Source organism: Neomonachus schauinslandi, chromosome 6 (genome assembly GCF_002201575.2).
Source record: "Neomonachus schauinslandi chromosome 6, ASM220157v2, whole genome shotgun sequence".
Classification (NCBI taxonomy): domain Eukaryota; kingdom Metazoa; phylum Chordata; class Mammalia; order Carnivora; family Phocidae; genus Neomonachus; species Neomonachus schauinslandi.
This window is the reverse complement of record NC_058408.1, coordinates 53,047,136-53,062,942: the sequence shown is the minus strand read 5'-3', so window position 1 is coordinate 53,062,942 and position 15,807 is coordinate 53,047,136. Positions and strand designations below refer to the sequence as shown.

At 37.9% G+C, this 15,807-nt stretch overlaps 1 pseudogene; it reads right to left on the bottom strand.

The window, feature by feature from the left end:
• Window positions 1–2,009: 2,009 nt before the first annotated feature.
• Window positions 2,010–13,584, bottom strand: LOC110574216 (annotated as a pseudogene).
• Between the last annotated feature and the right edge of the window lie 2,223 nt (window positions 13,585–15,807).

The window sequence follows — 15,807 nt, the reverse complement described above, 5'->3', positions numbered from 1 at the left end:
GAATGAATGAATATTCATATCATGGAACATTACACAACAATGAGACTGAATGATCCTCACCTATACCCAAAAACGTAGATGAATCTCACAGCCATAATGTTTGGTAAAGGAAACCAGGCACACAACAGAGCACATGTATGATTTCTGTTACTTACAGCACTGGTTGTAGGCACAAATACTTTATGCTGTTTGAAGTTAAATGGGTGTTAATTTCAGGAGAAGAGTAAACAGGAGGGAAAATGAGATGTTTCTGGGTTACTGGTTTATATGATGCATTCAATTTGCCAAAATTCATTAAGCTGTACATTACCATACATGTATACTATGTGGGTATCATATTTAAACGAACCTTTAAAAATAAACCCAGTTAAAGCATCACCTCAGGTTACCTACCTACCCCCAGGATAAAATTGGCCATTCCCTTCCTTTTTTTTTTTTTTTTAAGCCTCTGTTATGCCATCTATAACAACGTCCATCTCCTCTTCCAAACTGTGAACCCCGTGAAGACTGTGGTATTTCTAATTCATCTGAATGCCCAAAACTCAGCACATAATAGTGACTCCAAAATGTCTGTTGAGCAGAATGAATGAATTTCTTCTTTTACAATTAGTTTGTGCATGGTTATTCCAACGAACATTTATTCAACAGGCACTGTGTTTGGTGTTTGGGATAAAAAGATTTCTTAAAAAGACAGAACCTATTCTCAAGAAGTTCATGGTCTAATGAAACAGATAAACAAATTCCATTCAGTCTCAAGAGTTATTTTTAAAAAGGAAAATTCAAGAACTTCCTTTTCCCCCCTTGTAAAACACAAATCACTGTATCTGCTTCCTTCCTTAACTGCGCTGTCTCCTCACTTTATCCTTGTAATGTAATGAGCTATACTTATAACTCATTTCCTGCACATGAGTATCCATAGCACACCAGATGGGAAAGCTTGTCGATCTGAAAACACTGGTCAAACCATTTCACCACAGAGTCACCGTCATACTGTCCACTCCACTCCAGCTATGATGAGCATACGGACCAGTGGCCATATTACCAACGACCCACCTTGGCCTCTCCCCAGTCCTATTAGCTTGGCCGATACAGCTCTGATTCTGCCCTTCAAAAGAGCTATGTGTCTATCTTCTTTGTTTAGAGCCTTAAAAAAAAAAAAGTACCTATTGGCAGGTGAAGACCCATATATAGCCATGAAATAAACACCTTTGCTCTAAAGTCTTTCTCAATTTCCCATTTCAAAGCCTGCGCCTTATCGCATGAGGGCCGTCCAGCTCAAAGCCGCACCTCAGACGTTGTTTGCCTGACAAGTCATTGCTGACTCTGGCAGAAAAGTCTTTCAAGTACTTAAAACTTAAACATTTCCTCCCACCACACTGCAATAGCTAAGCAGGGTGATAAAATAAATATGGTAATTTTGAAGATCAAAGATGGCCTTCAAAAAGGGCATGTGGTTAATTCCACTTACCATGCTTGATCTGTATTTGCCAAAGAAAGTTGGAAATGCTGAGCCTGGCAATGAAGTCTGCTAGCTTGTTACTTCGGTTCTCACTGTTGGATGACAAAAGATGGATAGCTGGGGATAGTAGATCCAGCTGTGGTCCCACCAGGGACAGAAACAGGAAGATATCCAAAGAAATAAGGAAGTATTTAAACAAGGCGCTAGACTGAGACGCCACCTGTGGAAAAGAAACTTCAGAGCAGGACTCACTGGTAGGTCAAGAACTTAGCTGTGAGAAACTGGGGGGTGCAGGGACAATAACAATCCACAGAAATTATTAAAGTCATCATGTGAGCAAGAAGGTGGCTGCAAGGAAAGCTGTGAGGCAACACTTGACGCTGTGGCTCAAGCAAAGGGGGCTCTCTCACACAGTTGCTGTGATGGGCAATGGGCAAGGGACAAAGAACTCCCTGCAGGACAGCAACCCTGAGACTACAAGGACATGAGAAAACTAGGTGTATTAGAACCCATCTCAGAGAGCTTACTGAACATAGTTACAAGGAATAATTTAATCACTTCTCGCAAAGGCGGAAACAGGAGGTGAAATCCCTTCAAAAGCATGCTTGAATAACATCAGCTGTGCATCAAACAGCCTTTTAAGAAAGGTGGATCCAGTTAACTGCAGAGTTTTGATCTGTTGATTGGATCTGCCCGTTTGCACCAGAGCAGAATTGCTCAGGACAATGGCGAAGAAACAGAGCTCTGCTGCAGGTGCCCGGCCTCTCTGCCCCTTCCCCCCACATCGTTGAACCTCCCCTCTTCCTCGAGAAGAGAACAAAAGTCTTACAGAATGCTGGGCACCCCATTCTTAGCCTGTTGGGGACAACCACATATCAGTCTGGCCCTATTCAGAACAAGAGTTTGTAACTACTCTGAAAGGATGATTTGGTAATAAATAATGGACATATTCAAGTCCATAGCCTTTAATTCAGAAATTTAATTTCTAGGAATCAGACCCCAGAAACACTCATAAATATGTACAAAGACGTCTGTATGAGTTTTAGTGCAGCATTGTGTATAATAAGGAAAGAATAAGAATAATCTAAATGTCCATCTATAGGGGATTAGTTAAATTATACTAGATCTATATTTTACGTCTAAGAAGAATAAGGTAGATATATATCCTACTGACATGGAAGGAGGTGCATACCACATTGCTCAGAGAAATGAAAAGATAGAAAAAAAACATAAATTTTATCATCTCATTTTTGTTATAATTTTTTTCCATTTTTTTAAAAGATTTTTTTTTATTTATTTATTTGAGAGAGAGAGAATGAGAGACAGAGAGCATGAGAGGGAGGAGGGTCAGAGGGAGAAGCAGACTCCCTGCCAAGCAGGGAGCCCAATGCAGGACTCGATCCCGGGACTCCAGGATCATGACCTGAGCCGAAGGCAGTCGCTTAACCAACTGAGCCACCCAGGCACCCAATTTTTTTCCATTTTTAAATAGATTTATAAATGTACATATATGCTGCGGTATAGATAGATGTAGATAGATATACACACACATTTACATATACAAACATATATTTGTACATTCAAACATATGTATACATATTATTTATATATACATACATGGAAAAACTGTGAAAAGGAACTCACACCAAACAATAAACAGCAGTTAACTCTAGGGGACTGGGATGGAGGAAAAGGGACTTTTATTTATTTATTTTTGCTGTATTACCTCTGTATTATCTGAATTTTTTAAATAGTTTGAGTTGTGTTTTTCTAATTTTAGAAAACAATAAAGATATTTTAAAGAAGTTAAAAACCACGTTACTTTTATGTTGGTATCAATCAGGATTGCATTATAACCAAATTAGTTATATCACCTTAAAGTACAACAAAAGAGCATAAAGCATTCTTTGTTCTCTCCCACCCTACAACAATTATAGGGAAATGGAAGCACTGATCACTACTCATATCACAACCTTTTCAAAGGGATCCACATTTCATATCAGACAAACAGGGCTGGAGCCAGGTTTGCAGGGCTCAAAGCTTACTCAATGGAGGCCTCTTTGAAGATAAAGAAAGCATATGAAAATATGAAGATAAAATCAGGTAAAAGGGTGACTATTTTGGAAAAGAAAAGAAATCAAGAAAAATAAGTTAAAAAAAGCTGATAAATGCAATCACATAATCCAGAAATAAAACTTTTTGTTTATTAGGACATGTCTATAATACTATTTTCTTACACTCTCTTAATGTATTCTCCTACCTTTTCTAAGTGGTTACTCTCTTTATTTAGGACTTTCTTCTTTCTTAATTTTTTAATTGAAATATAATTGACATACGACATTATATTTGTTTCAGGTGTACAACATAATAATTTGATATATACTGCAAAATGATCACCACAATAACTCTAGTTAACATCTATCACCACACATTGGTAATTTTTTTTCTTGTGATGAAAACTTTTTTTAAGATTTTATTTAAATTCCAGTTCATTAACATAATTGTACTATTAGTTTCAAGTGTACAATATAGTGATTCAACAATTCTGTACATTACTCAGTGCTCATCAAGACAAGTGCAATCCTTAATCCCCATCACCCATTTCACCCATCCCCCCATCCATCTCCCATCTGGTGACCATCAGTCTGTTCTCTATAGTAAAGAGTCTGTTTCTTGGTTGGTTTCTCTCTCCACACCCTCTTCCCTTTGCTTATTTGTTTTGTTTCTTAAATTCCACATATGAGTGAAATCATATGGTATTTGTCTTTCTCTGACTAACTTATTTTGTGATGAGAATTTTTAAGATCTATTCCCTCAGCAATTTCCAAATATACAATACAGTATTATTAACTATAATCACCATGCTGTACATTACGTCCTAGGACTTATTTATTTTATAACTGGAAGTTTGTACCTTTTGACCACCTTCACCTATTTCACCCAAACCCCAACTGCCATCTCTGGCAACCATCAATCTGTTCTCTGTATTTATGAGTTTAGAGGGGTTTTTGTTTGTTTTTGTTTTTTATCCTATATATAAGTAAGATCCTACAGTATTTGTCTTTGACTTATTTTACTTGGCATAATGCTGTCAAGGTCCATTTATGTTATTACAAATGGCAGGATTTCGTTCTTTTTTATGGCTGAATAATATTCCTCTGTGTGTGTTTGTGTGTGTGTGTGTATTACATTTTCTTTATTCATCCATCAATGGACACTTAGGGTACTTCCATATCTTAGCTATTGTACATAATGCTGCAAAGAACATGGGAGTACAGATATCTTTTGAATAAGTGTTTTTGTTTTCTTTGAAAAAATACCCAGAAGTGGAATAACTGGATCATATGGTGATTCTATTTTTAATTTTTTGAGGAGCCTCCATACTTTTTTCTACAGTGGCTGCACCAATTTACAATCCCATCAACAGTGCACAAGGGTTCCCTTTTCTCCACATCCTCACCAACACTTGATATTTCTTATCTTTTTTGGTAATAGCAATTCTAACAGATGTGAGATGATATCTCCTTGTGATTTTGATTTGTATTTTCTTAATGATTTGTGATGTTGTGCACCTTTTAATGTACCTGTTGGCCACCTGCAAATCTTCCTTGGAAAATGGTTTATTCAAATCCTCTGCCCAACAACTCTACTGAGTTGTATTATTTCTTTATATATTTTGGATATTAACTCCCTATTAGATATATGATTTGCAAACATTTTCTCCCATTAGGTAGGTTGCCTTTTCATTTTGTTAATGGTTTCCTTTACTGTGCCTTTTAGTTTGGTGTGGTCCCACTTGTTTATTTTTGCTTCTGTTGCCTTTCCTTTGGTGTCAAATTAAAAAAAAAAATCAAGGACCAAGACCAACACTTGTTATCTTTTGTTATATAGTTCTAACAGGTGTGAAGTGATATCTCATTGTAGTTTTTTTTTTCCCATTAAGCTTCTGTTTTAATGGGTCTCAAATTCTGTGACAGATTTTTGGTCAAGTTGTTTCCATTAAAAAGTATTAACTAAAAACTAATAACTTAAAACTCACACACACACACACACACACAGGTCCACAAAACATTCTCTTCTCCTTCTGAAGGTTTTACGATGCATTGTTATCATTAACCAGTCTTTTACTATTGAACTTAAATGGCCAATTGACACAAACAATTCTGAGACTGTTCTTCCACCACTGATTAAGACTGGGGTGGCAGGTATTGGGGATAATATCATTTAGCCTTCTGAACTTTCTGGGCAGACCTGGTGCTTTCTTGTCCATTGCTCTGATGACATCCACAGCAACTGTCTGTCTCATGTCACAAACAGCAAAATGGCTCTGGATACAGATAGGCTTGCCAGAAGCTATCTCAATGATGGCAGCATCACCGGATTTCAAGAATGTGGGGCCACCTTCCAGTTTTTTTCCAGAATGATGATCAATCTCCTTCAGCTCAGCAAACTTGAAGCAATGTGAGCTGTGTGACAATCCAGCACAGGGGCATATCCAGCACTGATTTGGCCTGGATGGTTCAGGATAATTACCTGAGCCATGAAGCCAGCTGCTTCCACTGGTGGGTCATTTTTGCTGTCACCAGCCACACTGCCACGACGAACATCTCTGACAGATAAGTTCTTGACATTGAAGCCCACATGGTCCCCAGGAAGAGCCTCACTCAAAGCTTCATGGTGCATTTCAACAGACTTTACTTCAGTTGTAACACTGACTAGAGCAAAGATGACCGCCATGTCAGATCTAAGAACACCAGTCTCCACTCAGCCCACAGGGACAGTACCAATACCACCAATTCTGTAGATGTCCTGGAGAGGCAGACGCAAGGGCTTGTCAGTTGAACGAGTTGTTAACAGAATGCAATCCAGAACTTCCAGGAGCAGGGTTACATTGGCATTGCCATCTTTACAGGTGACTTTCCATCCCTTGAACCAAGGCATGTTAAGCACTTGGCTCCAGCATGTTGTCATCATTCCAGTCAGAAATTGGCACAAATGCTACTGTGTCAGGGTTGTAGCCAATTTTCTTAATGTAGGTGCTGACTTCCTTAATGATTTCCTCATATCTCTTCTGGCTATAGCATGGCTCAGTGGAATCCATTTTGTTAACACCAACAATTAGTTGTTTCTCATTGTGGTTTTGATTTGCATTTCCTTGATGGTTAGTGAGGTTGAGCATTTTTTCATATATCTGTTGGCAATTTGTAGGTCTTCTTTGAAGAAATGTCTAGTCAGTTATTCTGCCCATTTTTTAATTGGATTGTTCTTTTTTTTCCTATTGAGTTGTGTGAGTTCTTCATAGTTTTGGATAGTAACTCCTTATCAGATATTTGATATACAAATATTTTCTACTATTCCATAGGTTGCCTTTTCATTTTGCTGATTGTTTCTTTTGTTATGCAGAAGCTTCTCAGTTTGATATAGTCCCACTCATTTATTTTGTGTTTGTTTGTGCTTTGGATGTCAAATCAAAAAAAAGAAATATTGTCAAGATCAATGTCAAGGAGATTTGTCTTTATGTTTTCTTCTAAGAGTTTATGGTTTCAGGCTATGCTTAAGTTTTTGGTCCATTTTGAATTAATTTTTGTGGGTGGTATAAGATAAGTGTCCAATTTCATTCTTCTGTGTATGGCTATCAAGTTCTCCCAGCACCATTTATTAAAGAGACTGTTCTTTCTCCATTGCATATCTTGATTCCTTTATTGTAAATTAATTGACCATTATATGTGTGGGTTTATTTCTGGGCTCTCTATTTTTTCCACTGAATAAAATCTATGTGTCTGTTTTATGCTAATACCATACTGTTTTGATTACTATCACCTTATAGTACAGTTTGAAATCAGGAAGTGTAATGCCCCCAAATTTGTTTTTCTTTCTCAGAATTGCTTTGGTTAACTAGGGTCTTGTGATTCCATACACATTGAGAATGGCCATTATTAAAAAGACAAGAGATAGGGCGCCTGGATGGCTCAGTTGGTTAAGTGACTGCCTTCGGCTCAGGTCATGGTCCTGGAGTCCCGGAATTGGGTCCTGCATCGGGCTTCCTGCTCAGCGGGGAGTCTGCTTCTCCCTCTGACCCTCCCCCCTCTCATGTTCCCTCTCTCTCCGTCTCATTCTCTCTCTCAAATAAATAAATAAAATCTTTAAAAAAAAAAAAAGACAAGAGATAACAAGTATTGGTGAGAATGTAGAATATTTGTGCACTACTGGAAGAAATGTAAATTGGTGCAGCCACTATGGAAAACAGTATGGAGATTCCTCAAAAAAAACTAAAAATAAAACTGCCATATGATCCAGAAATCCCACTTCCAGGAATTTATATGAAAGAAATGAAAATACTAACTCAAAAAGGTATCTGCACTCCCATGTTCTTTGCTGCAATATTCACAATAGCCAAGACATGAAAACAACCCAAGTGTTCATCAATGGGTGAATGGATAAAGAAAATGTGGTATATATACAATGGAATACTTTCATTAATACATTCAATAATTCAGCCACTTAGAAAAGAAGGAAATCCTGATATTTGTGACAACATGGATAGAACTTGAGGGTGTTATGCTAAGTGAAATAAGTTAAAGAAAAACAAATACTGTATGATTTCACTTATATGTGGAATCTAAAATTATCAAATTCATGGAAACAGCATAGGACGGTGATTACTAGGGGGTGGGGGTGAGGAAAACGGAGATGTGGTCAAAGGGAACAACTTTCAGTTATAAGATGATAAGTTCTGGGGATCTAACATACAGCATGGGGATTATAACAATAATACTGTATTATATACTTGAAAGTTGTTAAGAGAGTAAATCTTAAATGTTCTCACTACAAAAAAGAAATGGTCACTAGATGATGCAATGGAAGTATTAGCTAACACTAGGGTGGTAATCATTTTGCAAAATATAAGTGTATCAAATCAACACATTGTATACCTTAAATTTACATAATGTTCTATGTCAATTATATCTCAATAAAGTTAAAAAATAAAGCCAATCATAATGATTGTCAGGTGGCTGTGCCTATGTGACTTTAAGACAATATTGCCAGAGAATACGACCAAATAGCTATAAAGGGATTAAAATTGAACCATAAATCTGAGTTGATTAAATAATATGAATTATTTAAGATGCAAAGGTATGTGAAAAGCTGTTGTAATTCTCAAAATTTAAGTCATGAAAGAATATTTTTTATGGCAGGTAAAGAGCAGAGGTTCTTAATGACTAAGAGGAAATGGACAAAAATAGCAATATGTACTTATACTGAAATAGAAAAAGATTACATATGAGAAGAATCTTTCTAAAGGTATATTTATCACTGGCCAAGTATTAAAAGCTTGTAATTCACTATTTAAAGATACCTTTATTTTATAATAATTTGCAATTTACAGAAAAATTGCAGAAGTGTACAGAGAGTTCCATTCACCCAGGGAATTCTCTTGCCCCACTATTAACATATCTATGGTCCATTTGTCAAAATTAAGAACATGGGTACAATAATATTAACTAAACTACAGGCTTTATTCAGATTTCACTCAAAAAATTTGAAAGCAGGGTCTCAAAGAGATATTTGTACATCTATGTTCACAGCAGCATTATTGACAGTAGCTAAAATGTGGAAGCCACCAAAGTGTTTATCCATGAAGTGATATGCAAAATAGAGTATGTCCATAATGTATTATTATTATTTAGCTTTTAAAAGGAAGAAATTCTGATATATTCTGCAACATGGATGAATCTTGAAGACATTTTACTGTGTGAAAAAAACTAATACTATATAATTCCACTTATATGAGATACTTAAGTACTTTAAGATACTTAAGTAGTCAAAATCATAGAGACAAAGTAGAAGGGTGGTTACCAGGGACTGGAGGAAGGATGGAAAGAATAGTAATTTTTCAGTGGGTATAGCGTTTCAGTTTTACAAGATGAAAAGAATTATGGAAATGGATAGTGGTGATAGTTGCCCAAGAGCATGAAAGTATTTAATATAACTAAATGGTACACTTAAAAAGGGTTAAGATGGGGGCGCCTGGGTGGCTCAGTCAGTTAAACATCTGCTTTTGGCTCAGGTCATGATCCCAGGTCCTGGGATTGAGTCCCACATCAGGCTCCCTGCTCAGTGGAGAGTCTGCTTCTCCCTCTACCCTCTGCCCCTCCCCCACCCCCACTTGTGCTCTCTCTACCAAATAAATAAATAAAATCTTTTTTTAAAAAAGAGTTAAGATGGTAAATTTTATGTTATGTGTATTTTTTTTTAAAGATTTTATTTATTTATTTGACAGAGAAGAGACACAGCGAGAGAGGGAACACAAGCAGGGGGAGTGGGAGGGGGAGAAGCAGACTTCTCGCGGAGAAGGGAGCCCGATGCGGGACTCAATGCCAGGACCCTGGGATCATGACCTGAGCCAAAGGCAGATGCTTAACCATCTGAGCCACCCAGGTGCCCCTGTTATGTGTATTTTAACACAATTTTAAAAATTGAACAAAGGAAAAAGACAACCATTTTTCTTCCAGTTTCTGAGAGTGCTATGTGCTTTGGAGTTGGACATAGCAAAATTTTAATGGCTGCATGATCTTGGACACATGACTGAACTTCTCTAAGTCTCAGTTTCTCCCTAATAAAGTGAAGAAAGGTAAAATTCTTGGCACACTGCCCAGTACATAATAAGCACCCAATAAATACTGGACATCAGGGTACAGGGGTGGCTCAGTCAGCTAAGCATCAGACTCTTGATTTCCAATGAGGTCATGATCTCAGGGTCATGGGATTGAGCCCCCAGTCGGGCTCTGCACTCAACTTGGGTCAGCTTGAGATTCTCATCCTCTCCCTCTGCCCCTCCCCCTGTTCACACATGTGCTCTAAATAAATAAATAAATAAATAAAATCTTCTTAAGAAATACTAGACATAATAATCAGCTATATATTAGCCTCTCCTTTCTAAAGGTAGAGATAGTAACATTGATATCAAAACTGTGATGCACTTGTTTCACAGAAATCCTCAATTACCTTTCTTTTTGCCTTCCAGAAAGATCAGAAAAGAGTCTTTTAAAGGTGTACATTTATATATGCATATGCACGTATGGATGTTTGTATGGATGTAACTTTAGATGTATTTTGACGTGCTGATCCATGCACATGGTATAGAATTCAAACATTTTATACAGAAGCAATTCTGAAAGTGTAGTCTAGGGAACCTCTTAGGGTCCCTGAGATCCTTTTCATAGGTCTGTGAGATGAAAACTATATATTTTATTTTATTTTATTTATTTATTTGACAGAGAGAGAGACAGCGAGAGAGGGAACACAAGCAGGGGGAGTGCGAGAGGGAGAAGCAGGCTTCCCGCCGAGCAGGGAGCCCGACGCGGGGCTCGATCCCAGGACCCTGGGATCATGACCTGAGCCGAAGGCAGACACTTAACGACTGAACCACCCAGGCACCCCGAAAACTATTTTCATAATAATACTAAGATACTGCTTGCCTTTTTCACTCAGACTCTCTCAAGTGTACAGTGGTTTTCTCCAGACACTTCAAGATGTGTGATATCACAAACACTGAATACAGCCACAAATACAAGAATTCAGATGTCTCTTAAGTCAGACACTAAAAAGATTTGCAAAAAAAAAAAAAAGTCAAACCATACCATTTTTCTCACTAAATTTTGTTTTAGAATATGCAGTTATTTTTCATTTAACAATATTTTATGCTAACACATAATGGGTTTATTGGGGGCTTTTTCAAGATTTATTTATTTATTTGAGAGAGAGAGAGTGTGTGCGTGCACACACACAATGGGGGAGGGGCAGAGAGAGAGGGAGAGAGAGAATCTCAAGCAGACTCTGAGCTGAGCGCAGAGTCCCAAGGGGGCTCGATCTCACAACCCTGAGATCCCGACCTCAGCCGAAATCAGGAGTTGGACACTTAACCAAATGAGCCACCCGGGTGCCCCCATTGTTATTTTTAGGTGAATTATTAAGTAAGTATTTTTAAGATTCATTTTAATTTCTAGTACAGTAAATATTGATAGATATATTACTCACATAAACAAAAACTCTTTGGGAACTTCATTAATTTTTAGCACCTAAAAGGGAGCTAACACTAAAAAAGTTTGAGAACTACTGATATATGGTGAGAAATAAGTATTTCTCCCATACCCATCCGTCCCCCTGGGCACAGAGTTCCCTTCATGAGAGGCAGCCTCGGTTACTAGTTTCCTGTATATTGCATGCATATATATATGTATTACATATTATTTTTATTTTTACAAGTGGTAATATATTGTGCACATTGAGAATTTTGAAATAAGAAAAAAAAAGTAAAGTTATCCTTATTTCACCACACTTTCCAACTCTTCCTTCTAGAAGAGCCCTTGGAAGCACGCTGTGTTTTCTCTTCCAAATTTTCCTGAGACATTTAAGGACACCCACTTTTCTGCAACTAAAACCCTTCCACTGAGTTTCTAATGTCAATTACTATAATTGTTCTAGAAGTTCTATCTGATTCTTTTTTTTCAAATACCTAATATCTTCTATTTGTAAGGTTTTGTTTCTCTGTTATGATTTTTGTTCCCTCACTGATTTATTTATTCACTTGAATATATTTAAAGACGATTAATTCCAGTATCTGAAGATCCTGGGGATTAATTCTGTGGTTTGTTTGTAAGGGCCTGGATTAAGGGTATACTCCCCCAGATGTGTCACTTGCTTCCTTTATGATAAGAGAAGATATTCTCTTTTATGATAAATTGTTGGTTTGAATGTTATGAGAGCATGTGGACAATATAAATTTGAACCCCTAGACCATGTGAGAATAGTCTTATAGTTACCATTCATCAGGAAACACTTTTTTCAGTCAGTGACTGGCCAAAAGTAGTTATCTTCTAGTCCCCCTTGTTCACTGTTGTTGCTGCACCCGTATGTCTCTGCTTTATCCACACAGATAGCAATTTCATCTCCAGTGAACCTAAAACCTGTCTCCAGTCCTTGTGAGGCCATCAAAATCCAAGCATATTGGTTACTGAGACCTACAAACCTTCTAATTTTTCATTTTACTCTCAAGTTTCGGCCCTGGACTTTCCCCTTCTTTCTTATAAATTCAGCTATGTGCTGAAAAGGATGCCATTGTGATCTGTCTAGCATTTTTAAGTGTTTTGCCTTGGAAGAGGTAACAGACTTTCTAGTCTGCCATATTGCTAAAAACAGAAGTCCTCATTGTTCTCTATTGTTCAGGTTTAGGTAACCTAAAGGAAAACCAAATTTATCCTCCAAATTATTTCTCTTCTCAAACCTAAATCACTGCACTTTTCCAACTTCATAAGAGAATGGGAAGGCAGAATCCCTTAGCGATGTTATTATTACCAACATAATTTTGACATTCTTCTGTCATAGGAAACTATAAATTATAGAACCGGTCATGTCTTCCCCTTACTTTGACTACTAAAGAGTACACAAACAGCAAACATGTTAAAAATCTACACTTAATATTTCTTTTATCAGCCTTCCAGGCAGTTTTGCTAACCGAGGATTTTTGCTCTAGCCCTTCCTATGCAGCACCTGGTCTCATGAGCTCCTTTTCCTCCCGCCCTGTTGATGTATCCCCAACCTCAGTTTCAAATTTCTCTCTCTCCAGCACATCCCAGATTTGCTCTCTCTCTGGTTCCTTTCCCAAATGAACATATACCAACTCATCAAAATGTCTGACACACACAAGGCTTTCCCACTAGCATAGTCCATCTTCTTTAGAAAGAAACGAAAAGAAAAAAAAAATTGTCCTATATCATCTCAGCCTTATATGTGCAGAACTGCTTCCTACCCCCTTAAATCTCTTAGGGGGTCTTAGACCAAGATTAAATCTCCTGTGACCCTGTTCCTACTTGGACTTGAGCTGGTGGCTCATCACCTTCCCTTCCCACCACCGCAGAAATCTGGTTAGACCTCCCTCTCCCCACATTTCTGATAGCTCCTTCTTCTCAGTCTATGTCAGTCTAACCTAAACCACACTGGTGACTCAACCAAACAGTTTAAACAAACCTCTAAATGGAGTGAGGATGATAAGCAATCACCATGAAATATTTGTAGTAACCAGTGGCCTGACACTCAGAGATGTCTAACTCTGGTTCGTAGGGCATGGAGCCTCCAAGAATAAAAACTGAGAGGTTTTGAGTGACTTCTGTTACAAAAATACAATAAAAGCAGGACTTTGCAAACAAATATCTTAATAAGCCAGAATGTTCTAACCTCAGGACCTTGAAATTTCATAACTTTGTCCAAATGGGCCTGTAGCCATTTACCTAAAAAAAAGGCCCTCCCAATCTTTGGGAAATGTTGGCTACAAACCCTGAGTAAATGCTAATTCCCAGGCCTGTAATACTCTAAAATCGACCAGTCTGAGCAAGGGTGTATGGGAATCAGGTGATAAATGCAATCCAGTGTTACCTCACAGAAGTCCACGGAAGTTCACATACCCTTAACTATTTCTCCAATTTAAGAGAACAAAATTAAAATGCTCTCATTGGCCTTGACCTGCCGAATAAGAACTATCATTGTAGAAAGAATCCTGAGAAGATCTTGAGCAGCTCTTCCTCCCAAGCCAAACAGAACAAGGACAGCACCTCGAGATGCTAATGTTAGACCGGTGCACCCTGGAGAGTAAGAATAGATTTCCATAATTGTAACCCATTACAGCTGATATTACAGCCATGACTTTCTTAATGGACCAGATGCATAAAGCCCCTGGAATTCTACACACACCCCTGTTGATTTGGGTTTATTTTTTTCCTTCGTTCTTGCCCCTATGCTGACAGATCCTAGAAAATAGGATACAGGATGTAGCAAACGCCTTAAATGCTTCACTTAAATGTCATGGTGGGAACCACAGGTAATAAATCCTGAGCAACCAGAATGCCTATGCACTGTTCAGTGAAGAAATTATTCATCTAGTGCATATAAAACACAAAGCAGTGGGAAAAGAGCCAGTTTTATAGTCAGAAGCCCTGAGCTCTATTATCAACTCCACGGCTAACTTGTTTATCCTGTGGGTCTCAATTTCCTCCTCTTTCAAATAAACATTACTATTTATCTCATAGGCTTAAGTATTAGATATTTTACATGAAAGCATTTCCAAATTTGAACAAGTATTAATAAACACAGTACTGTTCCTGCATAACCAAACCAAGTTTTACTATGTCATTTTCCAGAAAAAACTCAGAAAGGGAAAGGAAACAGAAGCAATTTGTAGACCCCATTACTACTCTCCCAAGCAACTGTCTGCATTACAGTATTATTTTTATGATTAGAAATGATAGGTATAAATTATATTATGCTGCCTGGCATTCATCGACTGGTAATTAATATTTGTATTATTATTAGCTTAAGTCCCAAAAGCTTATTCTTCTTTCATTGTTGCTAACTGAATACACACCTATTGAGAAGTGATGCTAAAATATTTAGATAAGTTCTCGGAGTAGTTAGAAGAAATATCTTTCACACAAGAAACTTATTCTATGGCTTTTTAGGAAGCAAAGAAATCAGACTTTCCTCAGATTAGACAAGCAATATAAGAAAAGCCCATCCTTAATTGCTAAATCAATTTGGATGGAAAAGAAACTTTGGGCAAAATTAGGAGGAAAAGCCTTATATTTAGTGTAATATTTTAAAATTATAACTATACCATCCATAATTCTTTACTATAAACACACTGATGAGGGAACAGAAGGCTTGCTGAGGACAAAGCACAAGCTGACACCGTGCAGCCTCCCCCCCCCAACCCCCCCACTCCTGGGTGGGATATATGTGATATTCTTCCAGGAAGCTCCCAACTATCTTAATGTTATTGCTTTGCTAGAGGGAAAAACAACCTTAACTTGACAACGCCAAGGCCTCTGGTATCCTGTGAGTCTTCTCTAACATATGAAAATCCTTTTGAAACCTCCCTTTTCCTTACCTCCCCAACCTCCCAAGTATATAATCAGTCACCCCTCACAACCCCGGGAGGCAGCAGCTCTTTCTGCCCACAGGTCCTGTCCCTGTGCCTCAATAAAACCACCATTTTGCACCAAAGATGTCTCAAGAATTCTTTCTTGGTCATTGGCTCTGGACCTCACCCCACCAAACCTCACCTATATCCTAAAACTACATCAACACCTCTCATAAAACTTATGAAATACCATTAAAACTCTTAAAGAAATTTCACTCCAAATATAACAGTTGAACTGTAAGCATAAGCTCATAATTTGGGGGTTTCTCTCCTGCGGTCAGGCCGTTTTACTTCCCCAGCCCAGAGCCCAGATGTGGGAGGTTACCCAGATGTGGGAGGTTACCTGGATGTGGGGAGGTTACCTGGATGTGGGAGG